This window comes from Tenrec ecaudatus, chromosome 8 (genome assembly GCF_050624435.1).
Source record: "Tenrec ecaudatus isolate mTenEca1 chromosome 8, mTenEca1.hap1, whole genome shotgun sequence".
Taxonomy (NCBI): Eukaryota; Metazoa; Chordata; class Mammalia; order Afrosoricida; family Tenrecidae; genus Tenrec; species Tenrec ecaudatus.
In genome coordinates this window covers 110,665,442-110,690,071 of record NC_134537.1, presented here as the reverse complement: position 1 = coordinate 110,690,071, position 24,630 = coordinate 110,665,442, and positions in this window count along the sequence as shown.

Sequence of the window (24,630 nt, the reverse complement as noted above, 5' to 3'; positions counted from 1 at the left end):
ATTCTAAAGGCTTCAGAGCAAGAGTCAAGTTAAAATAATGAGAGTCTTACCTTTGTGTAGAACTCGAACATTCATAGCATGCTTCCCCATCCACGATCTCGTTTATCCTTTGCTGTACTGGTGAGTTATCAGTTTCATCTTACCAATGAGAAAGGGAAGCACACACAGTTATTAAGTATTATGAATAACTTCAATATATTTTTTGTGTTTATATGGAATCTCCTAAAAATTGGTATCGAACCCAAAACCACAGGCTGTGGCCTCAATCAGTGAAGACGGTATTTACAGATGTAAGGGGTTTCAATGGCTTAGTACTAGGTTAGGATGTTGTTAGGTGCGGTTGAGTCCATTATGACTCATCGCAACCCTGTGTGCATCAGGATGGACCACTGGTCAGCCCTGCATAGTCCTCACAACCGCTACTGTGCGCGAGCCCATTGTTGCTAATCCGTCTGCAGAGGGACTTCCTCTTCCTGGAGGACTTCTACACTTCCAAGTATGCTCCAGGAACTTGCCCTGCCTGGTGACATGTCCAAAGTTCATGGGGTGAAGCTCACCATTCTTATTTCTAAGGAACATTCTGGCTGTACTTCTTCCAAGATAAACATGGGGTTTCTTTGGCAGTTCATAGTATGTGCAAAATTCTTCACCAACACCATAATTCAAAGGCATAAAATGTTCAGTCTTATTCATTGTCCAACTTTTGCATACATATTGAGGTCATTGAAAAGAGCATGGCTTGAGTCAGACACACTTTAGTCTTCCAAGTGACATCTTTGCTTTTGAGTGCTTTGAAGAAGTCTTGTGTAACAGGTTGGCCCAGGGTATCATGCCATTGGGTTTCCAGACTGTGGCTTCCCTGGGCTCTGATTGTGGATGCAAGCAACATGACATCCTTGACAACTTGAATCTTTTCTCTGTTTATCATGGTGTTTCTTATTGATCCAAACTGTGAGGTGTTTGGTTTTTCATGCTGAGCTATACTGTGCGCGTGCCCGTTGTTGGAGCTGTATCATCGACCTCTGTCAGTGAGTGCTGTAAGTCCTCGTTTCTCAGCAAGCAAGGGTATGTCATCTGTACATTGCAGGATGATAATGAATCTTCCTCCAATCTTGATGCCGAATTTTTTGTATGACCTCAGATTATTTGCTCTGCATAGAGACTGAATAGATATGGTAAAATAATATCACTTTGATATATACCTTTTCTGATTTTAAACTATAAAGTATCACCTTGTTCTGTTCTAACAACCTCCTGTTGGTCTATGGACAGATTCTACATGGGCAAATTAAGTGTTCTGGAACCTTATCGTGGGCCCTAAATTTAATAGGTTGATATAGTAAAGGGGAAGTTTGGACTCGGAGATCCAGATTCACAAAGAAGGTGACTGTACAAAGGCAGAAGCAGGGTCTGAAGCTATGCTGCCATAAACCGAGGAAGACCGAGGGCTACAAGGAGCTGTAAGAAGAGGGCAGGGACTTCTAGAGACTCCAGGCCCTGCTCACACCTCGATTTTGGACTCCTAGTGTCTGTAAGAAGGAGCCCTAGTCAGTGTTGAACTGCTGATTTGTAAGGTTAGTGGTTCAAACCCACCTTGGGAGAAAGTTAAGATAGTCTGCTCCCATAAAGCTGTATAGCTTCAGAAACTCTATAGGGATTGCTATGAATTGGAACCTACTGGATGGCAATGGGAGTGACTATAAGTGCAAGAAGATAAATTTAGATTGTTTTTAATTATTCAGCTTGTACTACTTTGTTATAGAAGCTTTAGGCAACTAACAATATGTTAAAAACAAAATAGATTTGTTTATTAAACTAGAAACTCCGTAAGTCAGGGACCACATATTAAATACCTTTAGGTCATTTAATCCTACCTCATTTTTGCAGATGCCCAAACAATATGAGCCGAATGTATCAGTAGTCATTGATAATTATTATTCATTGCCGTGAAGCCACGAGTCACATTTTGCCAGCCAGTATCCGGCACTCAGAGTTATTCTTTAACACTGCTTCCGAAGGCCTCTTTCATTTTCAGTGTAGTAATTAGTAACTAGAGCAGTGGGTTTAAAGTGTTTCAGTGGGACAATTCTTGTTTTCAACGAAACCCTTAGTTAGAATCTCAACACAGTAAATGGTCTATTTTTAAAAAAGGGTTCATTTATCAATTTATATCTTCCACATTTGGGGAAAAGTAGAGGGCAATCCCAGAACCTACTTTATTCTTCTAGTGTCTATGCTGCATAATTTGAAGATCACTCAATGAAGGCTTAGACTGACCAGAGCTTTGTGCATGCCTCAACTTGGACAAACATGACGGTGCTGCAGAGGGGCGAAATTCTACTCTGCCTTATAGGATCACTATGAGTCAGTACCAACTTGGTGGCAATGGGCTTGCTTTGGCTTTTGGAGAAGGAAAGGGTGGTGTGTTAGTCTGGGTGCTTTAGAGAAACAAATCCACAGAAACTCTTGTATAAGAGAGAGTTTTATATAAAGGTTAAGTGTACAGCAAGACAACATCCCAACCCAGTGCTGCCCAAGCCCACAAGTCCAACATTAATCCATTAACCCATGTGTCCAACACCAATCCACAAAGTCCTCCTCCATCTCACAAAACAGATGCAATGATGCCGACGGCAGGATGAAAGCCAAGTCAGTGAATGTGTAAGCATCTCAGCACTGGCAGAGGTGTCCACACTGCTGCTCCAGCACCCAGGGCTGCATCTGGGGAGGTCCATGTAGTTTCTCCTTGGGATGTCTTGTAGGAAGTGAGCCTTGCAAGCTAAAGCAGGAACTGGCTAAGGCAGCTGCACCCTGGTCCGACCATCAGAAAGCAAGAGATCTGAGAACTAGAAAGGCAAGGCTCACTGAGCCATTTATCCCTCTGCCCTTCAGTTAACCCCACATGTGTTAATCGACCAGGTTGGCATAATAAACTAACTGACTCAGATGGGTAAAGAAAGAATGGTGAGTTTTCTTTTGTATAATTGTCGGACTCTTGGGGAAAACTGGGTTAGAATTCTGGCCTGAGCATTAGATACACTGCAGCTAGTTAAACATACCCTTCATTAGGAGAGATGCCAAACAAACTCTAGTCTAGACAGGACTTCCAGAAACAACTCACAAAGTCAACACTGCAGAAGTGGGCTGTCAAGGGAGCTGCAGGTCTACGTGGCATTATCTAACCTTTGGCATAATCAGGAAGTTACCAGCTTAGAAAAGCCCAATCGGCAAGCAATCACTGTAACTGCTGGCTCTAGAGCCATGCCTCTCTGTAAGATAAAGAGAGCTGAGATCAAGGAGCTCAAAGAAGAAGAAAATGTTTTGAAGTGGATTGTAGTAGCCACAGTACAATACTGCTTGATCTGATTGAGACAGTACAATACTGCTTGATCTGACTGAGACAGTACAACACTGCTTGATCTGACTGAGCTATGGGATGAGATGATATCTGTAAGAGATACCAAAAAATGGTTTTAGGGAAAGAAAATCCCATACAAAAAGAAAGAAAGAAATGCAGATATGGGAAAGAGAGAGAAATGAAGGCAATATGGGTAGCTATTCCAGCCCACATTGCTACACATGATGAACAAAGGTTATAGTTAGTATTTATCATTTCCCTTCTCTGCTATAAAGCCCACATGTCCTGATTCCTTGGCTGGCACCAATTTCAATTCACCAGGGCTCTTTACCTCGAAGGGATTCCCAACTAGTTTCTCTTCATGAATAGAGTCCTGGATCGTCTTGCCTGTAGGAGATTGCTATAGGTCTCATTGGTACCATAGACGTGTCCATGTAAGGAGGTGCCTCAGAGGGTCCCCTCCATTCCAGACACATTCCTCCCTGGCTAATTGTGTAGCAACAACTTTGTTTCACCCTGATCTCCAAGACACATCATTCATCCATTCTTCTTCTTTTGCATATTGTTCCAATAGCATGAGGAACTCAAAATAGTCTCAACTTGTAATTCAATGGGACCATATTTTGCCCTCTTGTGAATTATGACTACTGAACCTGTAGAGCTCAAAATCTGAGAAGCAGGAAACAAATGTTTTGCAAATGGGTCATCAGATGTAAGAATGAGAGGTATGTTAGTGTTTCATTTGTGTAGCCAGGCCTGCCGGGAAAAGAATCATGTACTGAGTTGCTGTTGAGTAGAACTCTACACCACAACCCATAACCTTACGTGGTGCTTATTAGGATATGTTCTCATTCCACGACCACCAAATTCAGTGGACCTTTTGATCTTTATCTTGCTCCCACTGAGGTGACTGCCAAGGAGCCCTGTTTGCACTGCAGTTAACGTGCTTGATTACTAAATGTGAGCATTTTAAGCCATGTTCTGCTGGAGACAGATGGGGCAGTCTGCTTCTGGAGGGATTTACAGCCTTGGAAACCCTACCGGGCAGTTTGCCTCTGTCCTACAGGGTCTCAGAGTTGGCACCCACTCAACGGTCCCGAGTTAGACCTCATTGTGTGTGGCTGACACAGTCACAGAGTTGGTGACTTCCTGCTCTTTCTTTCTACTTCCAGGGTACCACATGCATGTGATTTTTCTGACTGCTTATCTCATAAGTGTTGAATTCCTCATTCTTCCCGGCAGTGTCCAGCTCTTTACCTTCTTCTTACGTGTTCCTTTCTTTCTAGGGCAGTGGTCCTCACGCTTCCTCAGGCCGCGACCCTTTCATACAGTTCCTCACGTTGTGGTGACCCCCAACCATAACATTATTTTGGTTGCTACTTCATAACTCTGATTGTGCTACTGTTATGAATTGGGCGACCCCTGTGAAAGGGTCCTTCAACCCCCAGAGGGGTTTCAATCCATAGGTTGAGAACGCTGGTCTAGGGTGGGTGCTAATTGGCCCTACATGTTGCGTCTGGGTGTTGCAAACTGTTCAGCACTCGGCGGTTGTCTTTAGGCACTATTGACCAGGTTCCAACCCAGAGCGATCCTTCGCAGACAGAATGAGACAAAGCCTGGTCTGGTGGTGTGCGACCCTCACAATTATTGCTATGTTTGAGCCCCTGGCTGCAGCCGCCAGGTCAATCCTCTCAGGAACATTCTGCCTGTACTTCTTCCCAGACGCATCTGTTTGTTCTTTTGGCAGCCTGTGGTACGTTCATGTGTTTCACCAGCACCGTAACTCAAAGGCATAATTTTGTCTGACACCCAGACCCCAAAACAAACACGATGCTGACTCATCGCTACCCCGTAGGACAGGGTAGAACTGCCCTGGGAATTTCTGGGACTGTAACGCTTTAATTTCCTCCCACAGTTCTTCAAATATTTTTATTGGGTTTAAGTTTCATTTAAGGGATACACAGATATACAACTACTAACATATTTTGGAATCCCTTTAGTTTTGTACCCAAGAGCCAGTCTCACTGTTTCTCCGTGTGTAATAAGTCAGTTTTGGTAAACTGTTGCCACACTCTTCCTTGTTTATTTCGGAAGCCCTGGTGTTTCTACCCTGCTTGGTGGAAGTTGCTCTTTTACTTTTCCTCTTGTGGGTGTGTTTTTTTCCGACCGCTGCTGTTTTACTTGATTTCACTGCTCACATTCCACAACATTATCTTTCCAACATTTCCTCCAGAAAGCAGCCAGTAAGATTCTGGCAAAAAAAAAAAAAAAAAGTTGACCTGGGATACTCCCAAATTGTGAGCCTTAAATCCCAGTTCTTGTTCACACTTGACTCCCACCACCCTAAAGATTTGAACCTTCCCATCTACAAGTCTTCCTTATTCAGTGTCCAACTTTCGCATACATATGATGCAATGGAGAATACCATGGCTCGGGTCAGGTGCATCTTAGTCAACAAGTAAGTACCCTTGCTCTTCCATACGAGGTCTTATGAAGCAGATTGACCCAATGCAATATGTCTCTTGATCTCTTGACTGCTGCTTCCATGAGCATTGATTGTGATTCCAACCCAGATAAAACCCTTGACAACTTGAAGCTTGTTTCCATTTATTGGTCCTATTGTTACCTATTGGTCCAGTTGTGAGGATTTTGGTCTTCCTTACACTGAGTTGTAATCCATGCAGAAGACTACTAGCTTTGATCTTCATCAACAAGTGTATTAATCTCTCCGCACGTTCAGCAAAAAAGTTTGTATTATCTGGGTATCGAAAGTTGTTAATAAGCCTTCCTCCAATGCCTCCTTGATGCCACATTCTCCTTCATGTAACCCAGCTTCTCTGATGATTTGCTCAGCACACAGGTTGGACAGTATAGTGAGCAGATATAACCATGACACACATCTTTCCTAACTTTAAACCATGCGTATCCCCATGTTCTCTTTGCACAACTGCCTCTTGATCCGTGAACACATTCTGAATGAGCACAATGAAGTGCTCTGGAATTCCCATTCTCCATTCTTCTCAAGGTTATCCACAGTTAGTTATGGTCCTCACAGTTGGATGCCTTTGCTTGGTCAACGTAGCCCAAGAAAACCTCTTTCTGGTATTCTCTGCTTACAGCCAAGTTTAATTTGACATCAGCAATAATACCCCTTGTTCCATGTCCTCTTCTGAATCCAGCCTGAACTTCTGGAAGTTCCCTGTCAATGTACTACTGCAACCCTTGTTGGATGATCATAAACATTTCTTGACATAAATCTCTATGTATGTGTACATATAAGCATCACAGGTCTTGCTTTTCTAGAGAACCTAGCCTAATACACTGACTCATAAGAACCCTAGAGGACAGAGTAGAACCTTTCCTTTGGGTTTCCCAGACTATAAATCTTTATGGCAGCAGGCTGCCTCGTCGCTCTCCCTTGAAGCAGCTGGTGGGTTCAAACCACTGACCGTGCAGTTAAGCAGCCCAACGTATAACCCACTATGCCATCATGGCTGTAGATAACATTGCAGATCCTCAACAAATAATATTTGAAAAAGGATGTCCAAGGAATTGTGCCCATTATTTCCCTAGTATCTTCTACCTCATCTCTTTGGCTCTTTTCACTGAGCCAGTTAACATATTTACTTGAGTATAAGCTGGCCCCCAAATCAGCCGAGGCACCTAATGTTACCACAAAAACTGCATTGAAAATGTGCTGAAACATGCCAGCATGGAGTAGGGAACCAGTGGAGAGGTCTGAGGGGCCAGCCCCAATCCCAACTATGTGGACACCTGCCCCTCCTCCGAGAAGAATTCATTTCAGAGGCTATCACTGAATCTGAAGCTCTGAGAGAGGCTCAAGTCAGATCAGAGCACATGGGAGCAAATGAAGGGGGAGGAAGAGAGAGGGGAACACACCCTGGCCCACCAAGCCTTGAGGACGATATTCCCACTCAGAGCAGGCAATCCACAGAGAAGACCATATGACCGGCCCCACTATGAGACACAACATCCCTCACTGATCCATAACTCTACAGGGGACAACACTGGAGACACAGTGTGGAAATTCCGCCTGATCTGATCCCACCACACTGAGGCAAAACACTAAGGGTGTGGAGCAGAACAGCAAGAGGAACAGAGCAACAAAGTCCCCAGGGAATACCGAAAATAGACTTTGGGGCCAGGGCATGCAACCCATCAGACTTAACAGAAAAACACTCCTAAAGGCCAACAAACAGTTCTTGAGCTACCTACAAGCTTGTCTTTCTTGTTATTGTGTTTTGTTTTGCCATTGGCTTGTTGGTATTGTTGTTTTGTTTTGCTCTGTCTTGTTTTTGTGCATGTTATTTTCTCCGCAGGTCTGTCTAAATAAGATAGGCTGGATGAACAATCTGGAGGAGAAAACAATGGAACCACAGTTCCTGGGGGACATGGGAGAGGGGAAGGTTGGGGGGAAGGAATTGGTGTTAACAAACCCAGGGACAAGGGAACAACAAATAATACAAATTGGTGGTGAGGAGGCTGTAGGAGGCCAAGTAGGGCATGATCAAGGGTAATTTAACTGAGAGGAGTTACAGAAACCCAAATGAAGGCTGAACATGATAGTGGGACAAGAGGAAAGTAAAAGGAAATAGAAGAAAGAGCTAGGAGGCAAAAGGCAATTATAGAGGTCTAAATAAAGGCATGTACTTATGTAAATATATTTATATACGAGGATGTGGAAATAGATCTATGTGCATATAGATATATATAGGTTTAGTATTAAGGTAGCAGATGGACACTGGACCTCTACTCAAGTACTCCCTCGATGCAAGAATATGTTGTTCTATTAAACTGGCATTTCATGATGCTCACCTTCCCGACACAATTGCTGAAGACAAAGCAGTGCATAAGCAAATGTGGTGAAGAAAGATGATAGTGCCAGTCCATCAAAAGATACAGCTTCTGGAATCTTAAAGGCTTGAATGTAAACAACCGGTCATTGGCTGAGAAGCAACAAAACCTACATGGATGAAACACACCAGCCTGCACAATCACAAAATGCTGAAGGGATTAGTTATCTGGCATCAAAGAACAAAAAATCATATCATTGTGTGCTCACCTCCCGATACAATCGCTGAAGACAAATGGGGGCCTAAGAAAATGTGGTGAAGAAAGCTGATGGTGCCTGGCTATTAAAAAAAAAATAGCGTCTAGGGTCTTAAAGACTTGAAGGTAAATAAGCAGCCATCTAGCTCAGAAGCAACAAAGCCCACATGGAAGAAGCTCACCAGCCTGTGTGATCATGAGGTGTCAATAGGATCAGGTATCAGGCATCATCAGAACAAAAAATCATATCATTGTGAATGAGGGGGAGTGCGGAGTGGAGACCCAAAGCCCATCTGTAGACAATTGGACATCCCCTTACGGAAGGGTCATGGGGAGGAGACGAGCCAGTCAGGGTGCAGTGTAGCAACAATGAAACATATAACTTTCCTCTAGTTCCTAAATGCTCTCCCCCCCCCCCCCCACTATCATGATCCCTATTCTACCTTTCAAATCTGGCTCACCTAAAATCTGGCTCACAGGGAATCCAGGGTGGATGATCCCTTCAGGACCAATGGTGAGAGTGGCGATACTGAGAGAGTAGAGGAAGGGTGGGGTGGGAAGGGGGAACCAATTATAAGGATCTACATATAACCTCCTCCCTGGAGGATGGACAACAGAAAAGTGGGTAAAAGGAGACGTCGGACAGTGCAACATATGACAAAATAGCAATCTATAAATTTTTGAGGGTTCATGAGAGTGCGGGGAGCAGGGAGGAAGGGGAGAAAATGAGGAACTGATGCCAGGGGCTTAAGTTGAGAGCAAATGTTTTGAGAATGATGAGGGCAATGAATGTACAAATGTGCTTTACACAACTGATATATGTATGGATTTTAATAAGAGTTGTATGAGTCCCTAATAAAATGATTTTTAAAAATGAGAAGTTGATACCAAGGGCTCATGTAGAAAGAAAATGTTTTGAGAATGATGATGGCAACAAATGTACTTGAAACAATGGATGGGTATATGGTTTGTGGTAAGAGTTGTACAAGTCCCCAGTAAAATGACTTTTTAAAATGTGCTGAAAATGCAGCTTATACATGCACATATGTGGTCCAGTTATTATTGAATTCGGGAGTGACTGAAGGTGGGAACATGGTAAGGAGGAGCAGAAGAGAAGTGTAAATATCCTATTAAGAAACAAGACTTTTCAAAAAATTTTAAGCACAAGATATTCATTGAAGTGTATTTTAATGGGAAACATTTTAAAAAGTGGAAAAGCAAATGTTATATATCCCTGTGTCTTATTTGCAGTATGGACTCTTACCGAAGGCAACACTGTCCAGGAAAATCCCAGCACCTCCAGATAGGTCCGGTGACCATCTGTGACACCCATGAGTGGAGACAAGCTCATTGAAAGAAACATTACAACATCTGGACCCCCTTCCTTGTCATCATTTGCATGGGACACCAGCCTCGACAGGGCACAGAAGGAACTTGCCTCTACATGAACAACATGGAGTGTCCCATTGCCCAGTCCCTGTTACTAGGTTGGCTTCACTTTACCTTTAGTGTGTCAACCCATTCTTGTCCTACCCAAATCAGTTGGCATAACCCTGTCAAAGGTAAGATTGATTTCTCATTTTTATCTCTAAATTGTGTAAGAGAATTTGATATTACATAATCCTCAGTCCCTCCTCTAAATGTGTGTTAAGAGCAGTAACGTGAGAAGTGGTTTGATTCTTAAAATTATAGCACATGGATTTACTTAACAGAACTGAGGGAAATGTCGGATGGTAATGTTGTAAAATGAGTAGGAAGTACATTGCACAAGTTAGGAGTTAACTTGGCCCGAATATTCCCGGTAGCCTATTCCGTTCCTCCAAGGCTTCCCTGGTTGAGCAGTCTGTGTTCCTGCCCCTCTTCTAGACTGTGCTCTCAGTTGCTTCAGGAGAACAATGGCCCCGATGCAACGTGAAGTGGACACAGTGTGTGTGTCTTGCTCAGAATGCTTGGATCTCCAGGACTCATGATTCACTTCCCAAGTCCTAATGGGAAACTTGAGAAAGGAATCTCATCTCAGGAGAGCTGCACTGTGGCACAATCGAAGCCTACAGTGACAAAGCCCTACTGGAATGATTTCCAAGCCTGGTCAGAGGTTAAAGACCTTGAAGGAAGTGGAGGGATCGTCTTCTTGCATCCTAAAAGCACATTATGTAAATCTGAATTTATTTACCTAGGTTGCAGGAAGTTTGAAATCTCTTCAGTTTAGGTTAACACACTTTTTTTTAGTACTAATTAATAAGGATGAATCCAAAAGTGCTGCTACTCAGATTCCGGTCCATTCATTGCACAGCCTTGTTGCAAATAGAATATGTTTAAGCATGTCTCAGCAATCCGTGCATGACTACAGACAAGTTCTCTCAGGGGCACGTTTGTCTTAGTCTTACTACAGTGCCTTCAAAAAAGAAAGAAAGAAAAATCATACTTTCTGTGTCATGAGAGAAAAATGATTTACAAGTCAGAGCTAATATGAAATTTTTAACAGAATTCAAGTGGACAACTTCCTACATTGTTGATGCTTTGCAGGAATACTGCCCCACCTAAAATATCAGGTTTTAAGTGCATCAAATCATCTTAGAGAGGTCAGGAGGACCTTACAGATGAACGGAAAGGTCAGCTCAGAAGGTTATGAAAACTACATCTGGGGATTCCAAAGGGATACTTTTAATATATTTTCTGGAAAGATATAGAGCTTATTAGGAAGAAGTTTGATGAAAATGGAACACTTCTTTTTAATTGCTCCAAGAACGGCTGCCAATGAGGAACAGTATCATGCCTGCCTTTTCACCTGGCTGCAAGTGAAGGTGACGGGAGCTCTAAAATGGTTGACTCTGCTGGCTCAAGGCCATATCGTAATAAATTGAAAAGGAAAGATAGGTCTCCCTGTCCCCATACATACTCCTGTTGCCCTGTTCCCATGACACAGCTGAGTGGGCCCTTATTGTACTTCCCTTGTGCAGTCTTTGTCCGTAGGAATCATGGCTACCATTCCCTCAGAACAGGCCCAAGAAAACACCAAATGAGAAGAAAAGGGAAATGACAACCAATTGTGTTGTGGTGGGCTGTGCAGCTACAGACAGTGAGCACACTAACACCCGCTTCCACAGCTTTCCTTTGGACTCTAAATGAAGAGGTTTGGGGGAAAGGCCAGCCCCACAACTAATCACAGGTTCGATGGGCACAATTGTACAGTTAATATATATCAAGAGTATAGTAAGGTCCTAGAGAGCATGAGAGATAAAAGAGAGATCAAAATAATGGAGTCAGACACATTTCATAGTAGCATGCTCCCCTCAGCCCCATTTGGTGGTCCACATGGAGATAGGGGGAGGGGAAGGGAGGACAAGGGGAAAGGGAACAGGGGAGAGAGGATGGGGGAGAGGAAGGAGAAGCCGACCAGAGGCCCAAAAAGGGATCTTTATTGCTAACCAAGGCTTATATATCTTTGGGGGATGTGCAAGCCTGCTTGCTTGGGGAAGAATTTAAAAGCAAATATCGTTTTATCTAAAGGTCACCTCAGAACACATTTTACCAATGCCTGAAGCAATTTTCCTGTGGACAATTTCAAGATTTTTGAACAAGATTAAGATTGAACATGATCAATTCTCTAAACCTGAAAAAGACCAAGAGTGCCTTCCTTTAAGAGTGAGTGCACAGAACTTCATTCCATTCAGAAGTCAAGATATTCAGGGCAATTGTGCTAAACCTGGGTATGTCATAAAGCGTTTCTTGAAGTGAAAAAAAATTGTAAACAATATTGTGAGAAAAAAGCAGGGAAAGTTGTACTGAAGACTCTTTTCCCACCACATCCCCCATCACAACACACCTATTTATTCTCCCAGGGGTGCAAGGGTTGTTTTACAAGAATTCTGTTGAGAAATTTCATCCCTATGATGTCTGAACAGAAGACCCAAGGCAAAAACAACCACTGTTCCTCCATGTTCACAAAGCCCTCTCATTTCTACATGACCTAATAAAAATTGTTATGCATTACCAGCACCACGGGTTCTTTAATTATAGATCTCTCTTCCCTAGAACTCTTAGATTTTGATAATTCTCATCTTTAGGTCCCTAGCTCATTGCACAGTATGTGGAAGGTACATGAGAAAGTAAATTAAAAGTATGAAACAAAATCATATAATGCTTTATTAAAATCATCGAAATGTGAAGTTATTGCTTCTCAACAGAGCCTCTTCTGGGTCTATACACTCCTGAAAGTGTTCAGTCTCCATCTCTCTAACCCTTCTCCCAAAGATTTCTGCATTCTTTGATTTACACCACGTTAAAATGACACTTTTGATAAGATTAAATTGTGTTCATTTCAAGTATACTTTGACTTTTGGCAACAAAAATAAGTCTGGAAGGAAAAGATTAGGGCTATCAGTGGCTGGGGTAAATTTTCTCAACAGAATTCTTGTAAAAATGAAGAAAGACCTTAAGTTGAACCGTTGAAGGATTTAGTGGACCAAATATTGACTGGCACAGGAAGCATGGGAAAAGGTAGAAGGAAAACACAGAGTAGCTGTATCAAAAAGAATTGGCTGATGCTCAACCATACCGGGAAAACCTTGACCAACCAATGATGCTGAAGAAAGAAACCTTAAACTGCACCGAAAACATTGGTAAAATATTCCAGGTATTAATAGAATACCAATTGAAATGTCTTAATGAACAGATGCAATGCTAAAAATGATCACTTTTCTATGCCAAGAAATCTGGAAAGCAACTAAATGGCCAACTGATTCGAAAAGAGTCACATACTGGCTCCTCCAAAGAAATGTGATCCAACAAAATGCAGAAATTATTGAATAATATAATATACAAGGAAAGCTTTTTTTCTTTCATTAAAAAAATAATTTTATTGGGGGGGGGGAATGCTGACAAATCTTATAACAATCCATCATTCAATTATATGAAGCACACTTGTACATATATTGCCATCAACATTTCCAAAATATTTTAAGAAAAAAATTTTTAAAAGATTATTCAAAAATGGTTGCAGCAGTACACAGACAGGTATCTACCAGAAATTGAAGCCAGATTCAGAAGAGGATGTAAAATGAGGAATATCATTGCTGATGTCAGATGGAGCTTGACTGAAAACAAAATATTAGAAAAATATTTGTGTTTTATTGACTATGAAAAGGCATTTTGTTATGCATAGGGTAGCCATGAGCTGAAACTGACTTGATAGTACGTAACAACAATAGCAAACTATGCTGAGCCCAACTGTGGCAGTTTCTGCCCCTAAGTAGTCTTTTGTTATTATTATTTTTCAAAACCAAAACCACCCATTCTGCTAAGAATTCTTTATCAGAGAGGTAGTGTAATAGCATAAGGAAATTAAGACTATACCTTGGATTTGTGGCATAGGATCAGACTATCAATCATTAAGTGTATATGGTGTATGTGGTAGGTAGGTTTATTGTGCCAGCCTGGCCAATAGGAACATGTGGGATTAATAAGGTTACAATTTGATTGGAGAGCAAAGAAATAAATGGCTCAGCAGGCCCCACCCCTCTCTCTCTTGCTTTCTGGTGATCAGAGGAGCATGCGGTTGCTTTAGCTAGTTCTATCCTCAACCTGTGAGTTACAATACCTGTGGGACAGCCAACCTGTGGATTGTGTCACTAGAGCCTGCGGTTCCTTCAAGACCTGCTTCACCATGCTGCTGGTGTATATATCGCGTGAGCTTGAGGCTGTCGGATCCTGTTGGCTTGTGTTGCTTGATTTCAAGATCCCATCTGGGCCTGCTTCACTAAGCTCATGAGCTGCTGACTGTTGGTGACCAGCCCTGCTGTTTGCTGCCTGTGGCCAGATTTCCTGCATTGCTCTAGGGAAGACTCAGCTGTCTGCTTCTTTGACCTTGGACCCAGCAGCCCTCATGAGTTGAAGGACTTCCAGTATATTAACTGTTACTGAGTCCTCTGTACTGTTGTGTGGGCTAATTAGCTATTATATTCCTTCATGCTGTGTGTGTGTATATATATATATATATATATATATATATATATATATATATATATATATATATATATATAATGTGTTAGGGTTCTCTAGAGAAACAAAAACAGAATGCTAATAATTATATATATATATTTATACAGGTAGATATATAACATAAGAAATAAACAGTTAATTAAATGACAAAGCAGTACAAATGGCTCAGTGCAACTCACTCCCATGAAACAGTTGTGAGACACTGGCAGTCCTTCAAGTCTTGAGGGCCACTGGGTAGTCTTCTGTAGAGCAAGTCAGGCTATCTGGGCACAGGCAACAAACAGCAAGGCAGGTCACCAACAGTCAGCCAGATGACAGGGTCTGACAGTCCCCAGTTCAAGAGATATAAATTCCAATGGCTTGGCGAAGCAGGTCTTGAAGGAACCTCAAGTTACAGCAACCCAGCCCATGGGTTAGGTATCCCACAGGTAGTGTAGCTTGCAAATTGAGACACACAACAAGCAAGGCAGCCGCACACTGGTCCGATGATCAAAGAGCAAGAGACAAGAAAGGCAGGCTTGCCTATCCATTTATCTCTCTGCACTTCAATTAATCCCACATGTGTTTATCGGCCAGGTTGGCACAATAAACTAACTACCATATATATATACATATATATTCCTAAGTGTCCTGGTTTTGTTTCTCTAGAGAACCCTGTTTAACACAGTGTGCCATAGACTTTAGAAAGAACTGCAAGCATCTTTTTTTCTTGGAGCTTGTGAGTAGATGAGAATACAGGGATAATAAGCATCAATAAAGGATATAAAGGGAGAAGTCACAAGTTGGTATATGATTAAATATCATAATGAGTTTAAAGCCTTCTCTTAAATGTAATAAGGGGGCAGTTTGGATGAAATGATTTACTGACCCTGTTTGTAGATCCATTATTATGATTCCTACAATAGTGCTTTGAGGTCAGAGTTTTATCATCAAAACAGGGTTTCTTCTCTTCCTCTTACTGCATTAACACCAGAAAGGGTTAATTAATTCCAAAGAGCAGCACTTAGGTGTAAAGACCAGTTATCTTCAGTAGCTGCTCTGCTCTGCTTGACGGCCTAGCCAGTATATGCCATACACATTGTGCTGAGAATATGGACTAGTGAATTTATGGAAATATGAAGTCCTTTTACTTGTAAACAATTAGGTTCTTAAGTTTCTTCTTAAATTTAGTTATTGTAAAATCAGTGTCACTAAACAAGCACTACATGACATTTTCTTTTTATTTATTCATTTTTGTTTCCATAGTAGTTGTTTTTTTTATACTAGGAGCTTTACAATTCTTGATGTTTTTTGATTCATCAGATGTATTGAAATTAATAATGTTTGAAAAATACCTAAAAAACAAAAAACCTTCGCCCTCCCCATTGGTGTAACTCTCAAACATCTGTAATTTCATACATGAGGCTAAGACACATCCAGAATTACCATCAGTGGTTAGGAAGGACTGCAGAATTAAAGCCTCAACCATTGAAGCCTTCTATCCCTCTATTAGAGTGCTTCAGAGGGGTTCAGAAATATCCCACCCTCTCCCTTCATTTCAGTAGTCACAGGTTCACCACAGACATTTTTTCTTGCATTTGCAGAACTTATATCCCTATGTTTTTACCAATGCTCAGTTTAGTCATAATAAGGAGCCCTGGTGGCGTAGTGGTTACATGTTGGGCTGGGATTTGCATGGTGTGCAAGTTCAAAACCACCAGAAGCTCTGGGAGAGAAAGACAGGGCTTTGTATTACAGTAAACAGCAACCGTCTCAGAAACTCATAGGGGCAATTCTGCCCTGTCCCATAGGGTTGCTATGAGTGGGCATTGACAATAGCAGTGTGCTAGAGCTTTGAATCTGGGCCTCTTAGATTGCCTGTCATCATCTCCCATCTCATTCCTGGAATGCTACTTACTTAGTGCTCTGTTACCATCCCCCCCTCTTCCTAACTCCTGGGACACTTTGGCCGTGCCTAGGTAATTTATCAGAGCACCACCATCAGTACTAGTCTATAGATCCTTAATCACTTACCTTCACTTGAGGAATCCCTTCACCTGAAGAATCTCAGGGCTGTCTCTTCTGCCACCCCTCCCTACCCCACCTTATATACTGCGTCTGGAAGAGGAATAAGTGTTCTCCATGCATGCTTTTTTATTTTTTAACTTAAGATTATCCAGCAATGATGGCAGCAGTACATTCTCAGGGAATTTCCCGAAGTTCAGGCTGGATTCAGAAGAGGACATGGAACAAGGGATAGCATTGCTGATGTCAGATGGATCTTGGCTCAGAACAGAGAACACCAGAGAGATGTTTATTTTTGTGTCATTGACTGTGCAAAGGCATCAGACTATGTGGACCATTATAAACTGTGGATAATGTTGAGAAGAGACTATGTGGATCATTAGAAACTGTGGATAATGTTAAGAAGAATGAGAATTCCATGTGCTCATTCAGGACTTGTACATGGATCAAGAGGCAGTTGTGCAAAAAACAGCAACCAGGGACTACTGCATAGTTGAAAGTCAGGAAAAGGGTGTGTCAGGGTGGTAACCTCTCATATACTTGTTCAACTTATATGGTGAGAAAATCATCAGAGAAGCTGATTATATGAAGGAGAATGTGGCATCAAGATTGGAGGAAGGCTTATTACCAACCTTTAATATCCAGATGAAAACAACCTTGCTTGCTGAAAGTGAGAAGGGATTAAATCACTTGCTGATGAAGTTCAAAGATTGTAGCCTTCAGTATGGATTAGAACTCAATGTGAAGAAGACCAAAATCCTAACTGAACGAATAGGTAACAATGTGATAAATGGAAACAAGGTTGAAGTTGTCAAGAATTATATCTGGCTTGGATCCACATTCAATGCTCATGGAAGCAGCAGACAAGAGATCAAAAGATGTATTGCATTAGGTAAGTCCGCTGCACAAGACCTCTTTAGAGTTTTGAAAAGCAAGGATGTTACTTTGAGGACTAAGGTCCACCCTGACCCAAGCCATGGTATTCTCCATTGCATCATATGCATGTGAAAGTTGGACATTGAATAAGGAAGACTGTAGAAGAATGGATACATTTGGATTGTGATACTGGAGAAGAATATTGAAAGCAGCATGGACTGCTAACAGGACAAACTCTTCTGTGTTGGAAGAAGTAAGGCCAGAGTGCTTCTTAGAGGTCAGAATGGAATGATCTCATCTTATATACTTTAGACATATTGTCAGGAGAGACCAGTCCCTGGGTAAGGACACAGAAAGGCATAAAAAAAAGGAAGGCCCTAAACAAGATGGGTTGACACAATGGCTGCACCAGTGGGCTCAGGCAGAGGAATAACTGTTAGGATGGCCCAGGACTCTGGTATTTTGTTCTGTTGTGCATGGTGTTGAGATGGGTCAGAGACAGCTAGATGGCACCTAACGACAACAACAACATGCATCCCATTGCCACTTAAAAACCTTCATTACCTCCTCCAAAACCTTTACCTTTGAACCTCACGTCAATAGATTATATTAGTCAATGTCCTTCATTATTGTTGTCATGCTGTAAGGGATGATACCTTCTAATCTCGTCGCTTCCTGGTCTGCCTTTCCTCTCTACACTTATTCTCTTGGCTTAGTGAATGACAATACTGGAATTCCTACAGCCTCTCAGCTCCTCAACTTTCCCTCTTCCAATGTATTCATCCTCCACTCTATCTTAGTCATTACTCCAGAATTCTTACTAAGAGCATTACAATTTTTAATTTTTTTCATTATGTTTGTATGTTTGAAAAATACCTAAAAATGTTTTAAAGCCACCACCCTCCCCCTGACAGATGTTGCATTCCAGACCTGATCACATCATCACCGATAGCTATTCCTTCTTTGCGGTTCCAGTTTATCCAGCTCATTCTCACAGCACTACCTCCTTTTGGGTCAACTCAATTGCTTTAGGAGCCTGACTCCAAGACTAGGTGATGATGCCACGGAAAGCCCCCATCCATTTCCTGCTGCGTTTTGCTCACTGTTGTACAGCTCCGTGCTACCCTCTGTCTCTTCCTACCCAGCTGACAAACCAGGGACAGTCATCATACCTTCAGTTTCTGCTGTCAGGCGACACCAGTCAGTTCCGATCTATAGCAACCTGAGGCATGATAGAACGAAACATGGTCTGCTCCTGCTTCATCCTCACAATTGTTCCTACATATGTTTGAGCCTTTGTTGCAGTCACGATGTCACTCTAACTCCTTGAAGCCTTCCTCTTCTCCAATGCCCCTCCCCTTTACCAAATATGATCTCCTTCTACAGAGCACCGCTCTGTCCGGACGACAAGGCCAAAGTGTGTCAGATGAAATGTCACCGTCCTTGCTTCTAAGGAGGACTCTGGCAACACTTATTCCAAGAAAGATCAGGTGGCCCTTTTAGAAGTCTTTGGTACTTTCAGTATTCTTCTCCAGTAGCACAAGATGAAATGCATCTATTCTTCTACAGTCTTCTTTATTAAATGTTGTTGTCACAGGCGTATGAGACAACTGAAAATGCCACGGCTTCTGTTAAGCACACCTTAGTCCTCAAAGTAATAGCATTTCTCTTCAGTACTCTAAAGAGGACTTGTGTAGCACATCTACTTAAAGCAATACATCTTCTAATCTCTTGACGGCTGCTTCCATGAATATCAGTTGTGGATCTAAGCAAGATAAAATTGTAGACAACTTCAATTTTTTCTCCATTTATCATGATGTTACTATTGGTTCAGTTGTGAGGATTTGGGTCTTCTTGACATTGAATCATAATCCATATCATCAGTTGTGATCCTTGATCTTCCTCAAGTGATCTTCATCTTCACCTTTAGCAAGTAAGGTTGTGTCATCTGTGTATCGAAGGTTGTTAAAAAGCTTTCTTTCAACCCTGATATCATATTCTTCTTAATATAACCCAGCTGCTCTGCTTATTTGCTCAGCATACTGACCAGCTAAGTATGCTGAAATGATATAACCCTGTAACACAATAAGTATGGTGATTTTAACCACGCAATATCCCCTTGTTCTATTTGCACAACTGACTCTTGATTCATGTACAATTGTCTCATGAACACATTGCAGTATTCTTGTAATCTCATTCTTCTCAAGGTTATCTGTAGTTTGCTGTGACTCCCCACAGTCAAATGCCCTGGAATAGTCAATAAACCACAAGTAAATATCTTTCTAATATTCTTTACTTTGAGCCCAAATCCATCTAACATCTATAAGGATACCCTTTGCTCCATGTCTTCTACTAAATCCAGCCCGAACCTTGGGCAGCGACTTGTCAGTGTACAGCTTCAACTGTTGTTGGATGGTCTTCAATATTCAACATGTACTTGCATGGATAATCAGTGCTATTCTTCTATAGTCTGAACATTCTGTTGGGTCACCTTTCTTCAGACAAACATGGATCTCTTTCAGTCAGTTGGCCAAGTAGCTGTCTTCCAAATTTTCTGGCATAGATGAGTGACTACTTCCAGCGCTTCATCACCTTGTTGAAACATTTTTATTGATAGTCCATAAATTTCTGGAGCCGTGTTTTGACTAATGATTTCAGTGCAGCTTGAACTTCTTCCTTCAGCACCATTGGTTCTTGTTCACATGCTACCTCTGTCATTAATGTCCAATGCTCAGATCTGTTCTTGGGATGCTCTTAAATTCAGGTGGTACAGACTCAAGGTGTGTTAGTTCAGGTTAACTAGAGAAACAAATCCTGGGACATTCATATATGCACAGGAAAGAGGTTTATATCAAAGAGCAATTATATATTGAGAAAACACCCTAACCCAGTCCAGATCAAGTCCAATATTGGCCCCTATGTTGGGTACTAGTCTATAAATTCCTTTCCAGACTCATGTAACATATGCAATGATGCTGAATGCAGGAAGATAAGAGGCGGGTGGGTGAAAAGACTTGTGGATCCAATGGGGGTAGAAGTATCTCAATGCTGGTGTGGGTCTCAACATGATTTCACCAGCTCTCTGAGTGTCTCCTTCACAGGAGAGTGAAGCAGAGAAACAGTTGGCCCACTTCCAGGGAGAAAGAGAGGAAGTTCCCAGAATCCTCATGAGAAGGCCATACCCACAAGGAGGCTTCATCAGACTATGACTTGATTGACAAGCTAGACTCCACTCCTAGACCTATTTATCAAATTGGCATGAACTACCAGACAAGGTCGTATTTTGGCTCTCGTGGGCTTATTTTAATTTTCTACAGCTTTATCCTGAACTACATATGAGCAATTGATGATCTGTTCCACATTCAGTCCCTGGCCTGATTTTAATTGCTAATATTGAGCTTCTCCACAGTCTCTTCACATAGATGTTTTCAATCTGATATCTGTGTATTCCTTCTGGAGACGTCTGTGCTAGTCTGGGTAATCCAGAGAAACAAATCCAGAGAAATTCAAATGTATAGGAGAGAGTTTTATATAAAGGGTAAGTGTACATTAAGAAAGTATCCCAACCTAGTGCTGCCCAAGTCCATAAGTCCAACATTAGCCCATATGTCTAACACCAATCTACAAAGTCCTCTTCAATCTCACAAAACACACAAAATGATGCTGACTGCAGGAGGAAAGTCAAATCAATGAGCGTGTAAGCATCTCAGCGTTGGCAGGGGTCTTCACGTGGCTGCTCCAGCATCCAGGGCTGCATCAGGATAGATCCATGTGGCTTCTCCTAAGGCAGCTGTACCCTGGTCCTACCATCAGAGAGCAAGAGACCCGAGAACTAAAAGGGTGAGGCTCACTGAGCCACTTATCTCTCTGCCCTTCAATTAATCCCACATGTGTTTATAGGCCAGGTTGGCAAAATAAGCCTTAACTATCTCAATCCACCCCTTGCCAACTTGGCAACTGTACACAATTCTTTTAGCCTAACAACTGCAGATAAGTTACTCCTACACCTTAATCCTATAATCCTATGAATATATTCCCCTCCACCTCCCATGAAAGTTTGTAAGCCAACCACTTCATGCCTTTATCCCCCGCAATTTTGGGTATCCAATTTCTATTCTACCCACTTACATGAACCCAGTGCTCTGAGGAGATGATCATATTTTTCGACATGAAGCATCTTCATTCCAGTTGGAACCTTGTGAAGTCCATCTGCATCCATAAGCAAAGTCAAATCAGGACAGGCCATCCATAAAATCTGCAACAATATGTACCAGTTCACAGGCTCAAAAATCTCTTAATCTGGTCAGGTTCTGGCCAACTCAAAGTGGACTGCCTCACGCAGCCTCCACTGGGTGCCCATTGGTCACCTTGCCTTTAGACCATGGGCTCTCACCAACACTCAACAAGCCTAGTCCCCTCGTGTTAGGTCATGGACCTTAGACCAGTCAACCCACTCTCATCTCTTTTTCCTGTAAACCAAATCCACAGGTGACAGTGACCAAACTCAACCCATATCTTTTATTGCTGCATTTCTCCCACTTTCACTCAACAAGTAGATCCAGGTGGTCACCTAGCAAGCTTCTCAGCCTGCCCACAGGATCCCTTTAACATTTAGTCCTAGAGAGGAGTTTTCGTCATAGTTCCAGATTTTTTCCAGCTTCTGACAAAAACCACTGGTTCCTGAGTACTCCAAAACACTTGATGGGGCATATCTTTTCAAAGCTTTATTTGCAGGTGTGGCTTAAACCCATCTAAAGACAAAATTTTAATGGCTGAAAGCAAGTGGGCTTGCAAGCTTTCTACTTTCACATTTTCCATATTCTTTCCAGAAAGCAACAGAATAAACAGTGTGGCTTTATCTGACCTCTGGCTAGCCAAGAAAGAAAAGCTACCATGAGGGAGAGGTCAAACATCTACTCTCCATCATATGATTTGTTTCTCAGTTGCCCCACTTCCAAGGTACCATAATGTCTTCATCTGGGTAACCTAGGAAACAAATCCACAGAAACTCAATTGTATAAAGATAGTTTTATATAAAGGTTAAGTATACATTAAGAAAGCACCCCAACCCAATGCTGTCCAAGCCCATAAGTCCAACATTAGCCCCTATGTCCAATACTAGTCTACAAAGAAGTCCATGTGTATAGAGTTGCCTTTTGTACTGTTGAAAAAAGGTAGTTGCTATAAACAAGCCATTGGTTTTGCAAGAATCTATCATGTCATCTCCAGGGTTGTTTCTATCACCAAGTCCATATTTTCCAGTCATTGTTCTTTTCTCTTTGTTTCCAAGTTTTGCATTTCAATTAAAATAAAATAGTTTATTTTAATTGCATGTTTGATCCATTTTCAATTAAAGACATTGGTAGATTTCTTCAATTTCTTCAGCATTCCCTTTTGTAGTTGGTGCATAAATTTGAATAACAGTTGTATTAATCGGATTTCCTTGAAGGCGGATATATAGAATACTATCCCGGGCAGCATTGTATTTTGTGATTGGTTTTGCAGTGTCCTTTTTGACAATGAGGGCCATGCCATTCATCTTGATCATGTTATTCCTGACATTTTAAAATGCCCAATACCAGCCCAATTCACTTCACCGAATGCCTAGACAGCGATCTTTATGTGCTCCATTTAATCTTTGACCACATTTATAATTTTTCTAGATTCATACTTCACACATTCCAAGTTGTGATCATTAGCATATTTTTCAGCCATTTCTTGTGCCCAGCAGCAAATGAATATCCGGAAGGTTCCACTCCCCCAGGCTTCTCCCCATTCATATCACCATGCTGGCCTCTGCTCCAGAGGCCTCAGCTCCTCTGCAGTCACCTTTTGAGTGCCATTGACTTGAGAGGCCCATCCCGGCACTATCTGTGCCCATGTCCTGCTTTCATTTATTAGACCTTTAGGATCTGATAATTCCTCAGAGCAAGGCATAGTTTTCAGTGGCTCTTTCTCTGGCCCGCGGAGCCAAGTTCTTCTTTTTTGCCTTTTCTTAGTTTGGAAGCTCCACTGAAACGTGTTCGCATTGGGTGAACCTGCTGGCATTTGAAACACCAGTGACACACTTCCAGTATCTCAGCTACACACAAGCCACACGGCATGACAACGTGACAGACAAGTGGTGGCCAATTGGTATATGGAGCAAACCATATTTTTTTTAAATGTGGCATCAGGGTTGGAGGAAGACTCACTAACAAACTTGGTTATGCACATGACCCACCTTATTTGCTGACAACAAAGAGAACTTGGCACACTTGCCGGTAAACATGAAAGAATGCAGCCTTCAGTATGGATTAGAATTCAACATAAGGAAAATAAACATACTCACAAAGGAACCAATAAGAGTATCATGACGAGTGGAGAACAGGTTGACGTCGAAGAATTCATTTTATTTTATTTGGATTCCGAGCCGACACCCTTTCTGGTTGGTTTTCAGGGTGCACGTGCTCTTTCCTGTCTTCCTACATCAATGAATACAAATGAATGCAATGGAAGGCTCCATCAAGAAATCCAAGGATAGGTTGCACGGGGTACATCTGCCACATAAGATCTCTGTAAGGTGTCAAACGCCAAAGCTGCCACTTTGAACTCTGTGACGCACCTGGCTCAAGGCAGCGTACTTTTCATCACCTCCTAGCACGCGGCAGCTGGACAAAGCTACAGGAAGGCTCGAGGAGAACTGATGTTTTGGCATTATGGCGCCGGTGAAGAATATGAAATATAAGCTGGATTTCTGGGGGCGGGATGTACAAATCTGTCTGGGAAGAAGTACAGGCAACATGCGCCTTGGAAGCAAGGATGACAAGAATTCATCTCATGCCCTTTGGACATTTTAAAGGGCCAGCCCCTAGAGAAGGAACTCGTGCTGGGGAAATAAAGGGTCGGAGAAGAAGACCCCCAGTCTGGTGGATTGGCACACTGGGGTACAACTGGCTGACCCATAGCAACAATGGTGATGATGGCTCAGGATCCGCAAGTCTCATTCTGTCATACATAAAGTCACCAGTTCCAAGTGACTCAGAGGCAATGAACAACATGTGCCCCTCACATTTCCAAGATCCGAAACAGTGACTCCAGGGTTTCTCTTCTCTCCGCAAACTTGCGTCACCCCTTCTGTCCTATCTCACTTTCAGCTTGTGACCTGGCTTCTTACTTCTTGTGAGAACTCAAGTGGTCAGAAGTGAATGTCTTCAGACCACCACACCACCAGCTCCCATCTTACCTCCTCTACTGTGGCTCACAGGGACTGTCTATTGGCATGCCTTAGGGCATCCCTTCTCTTGGTGTCCTGGTGGGTAGCGGGTCAGCATTGGCTGGGA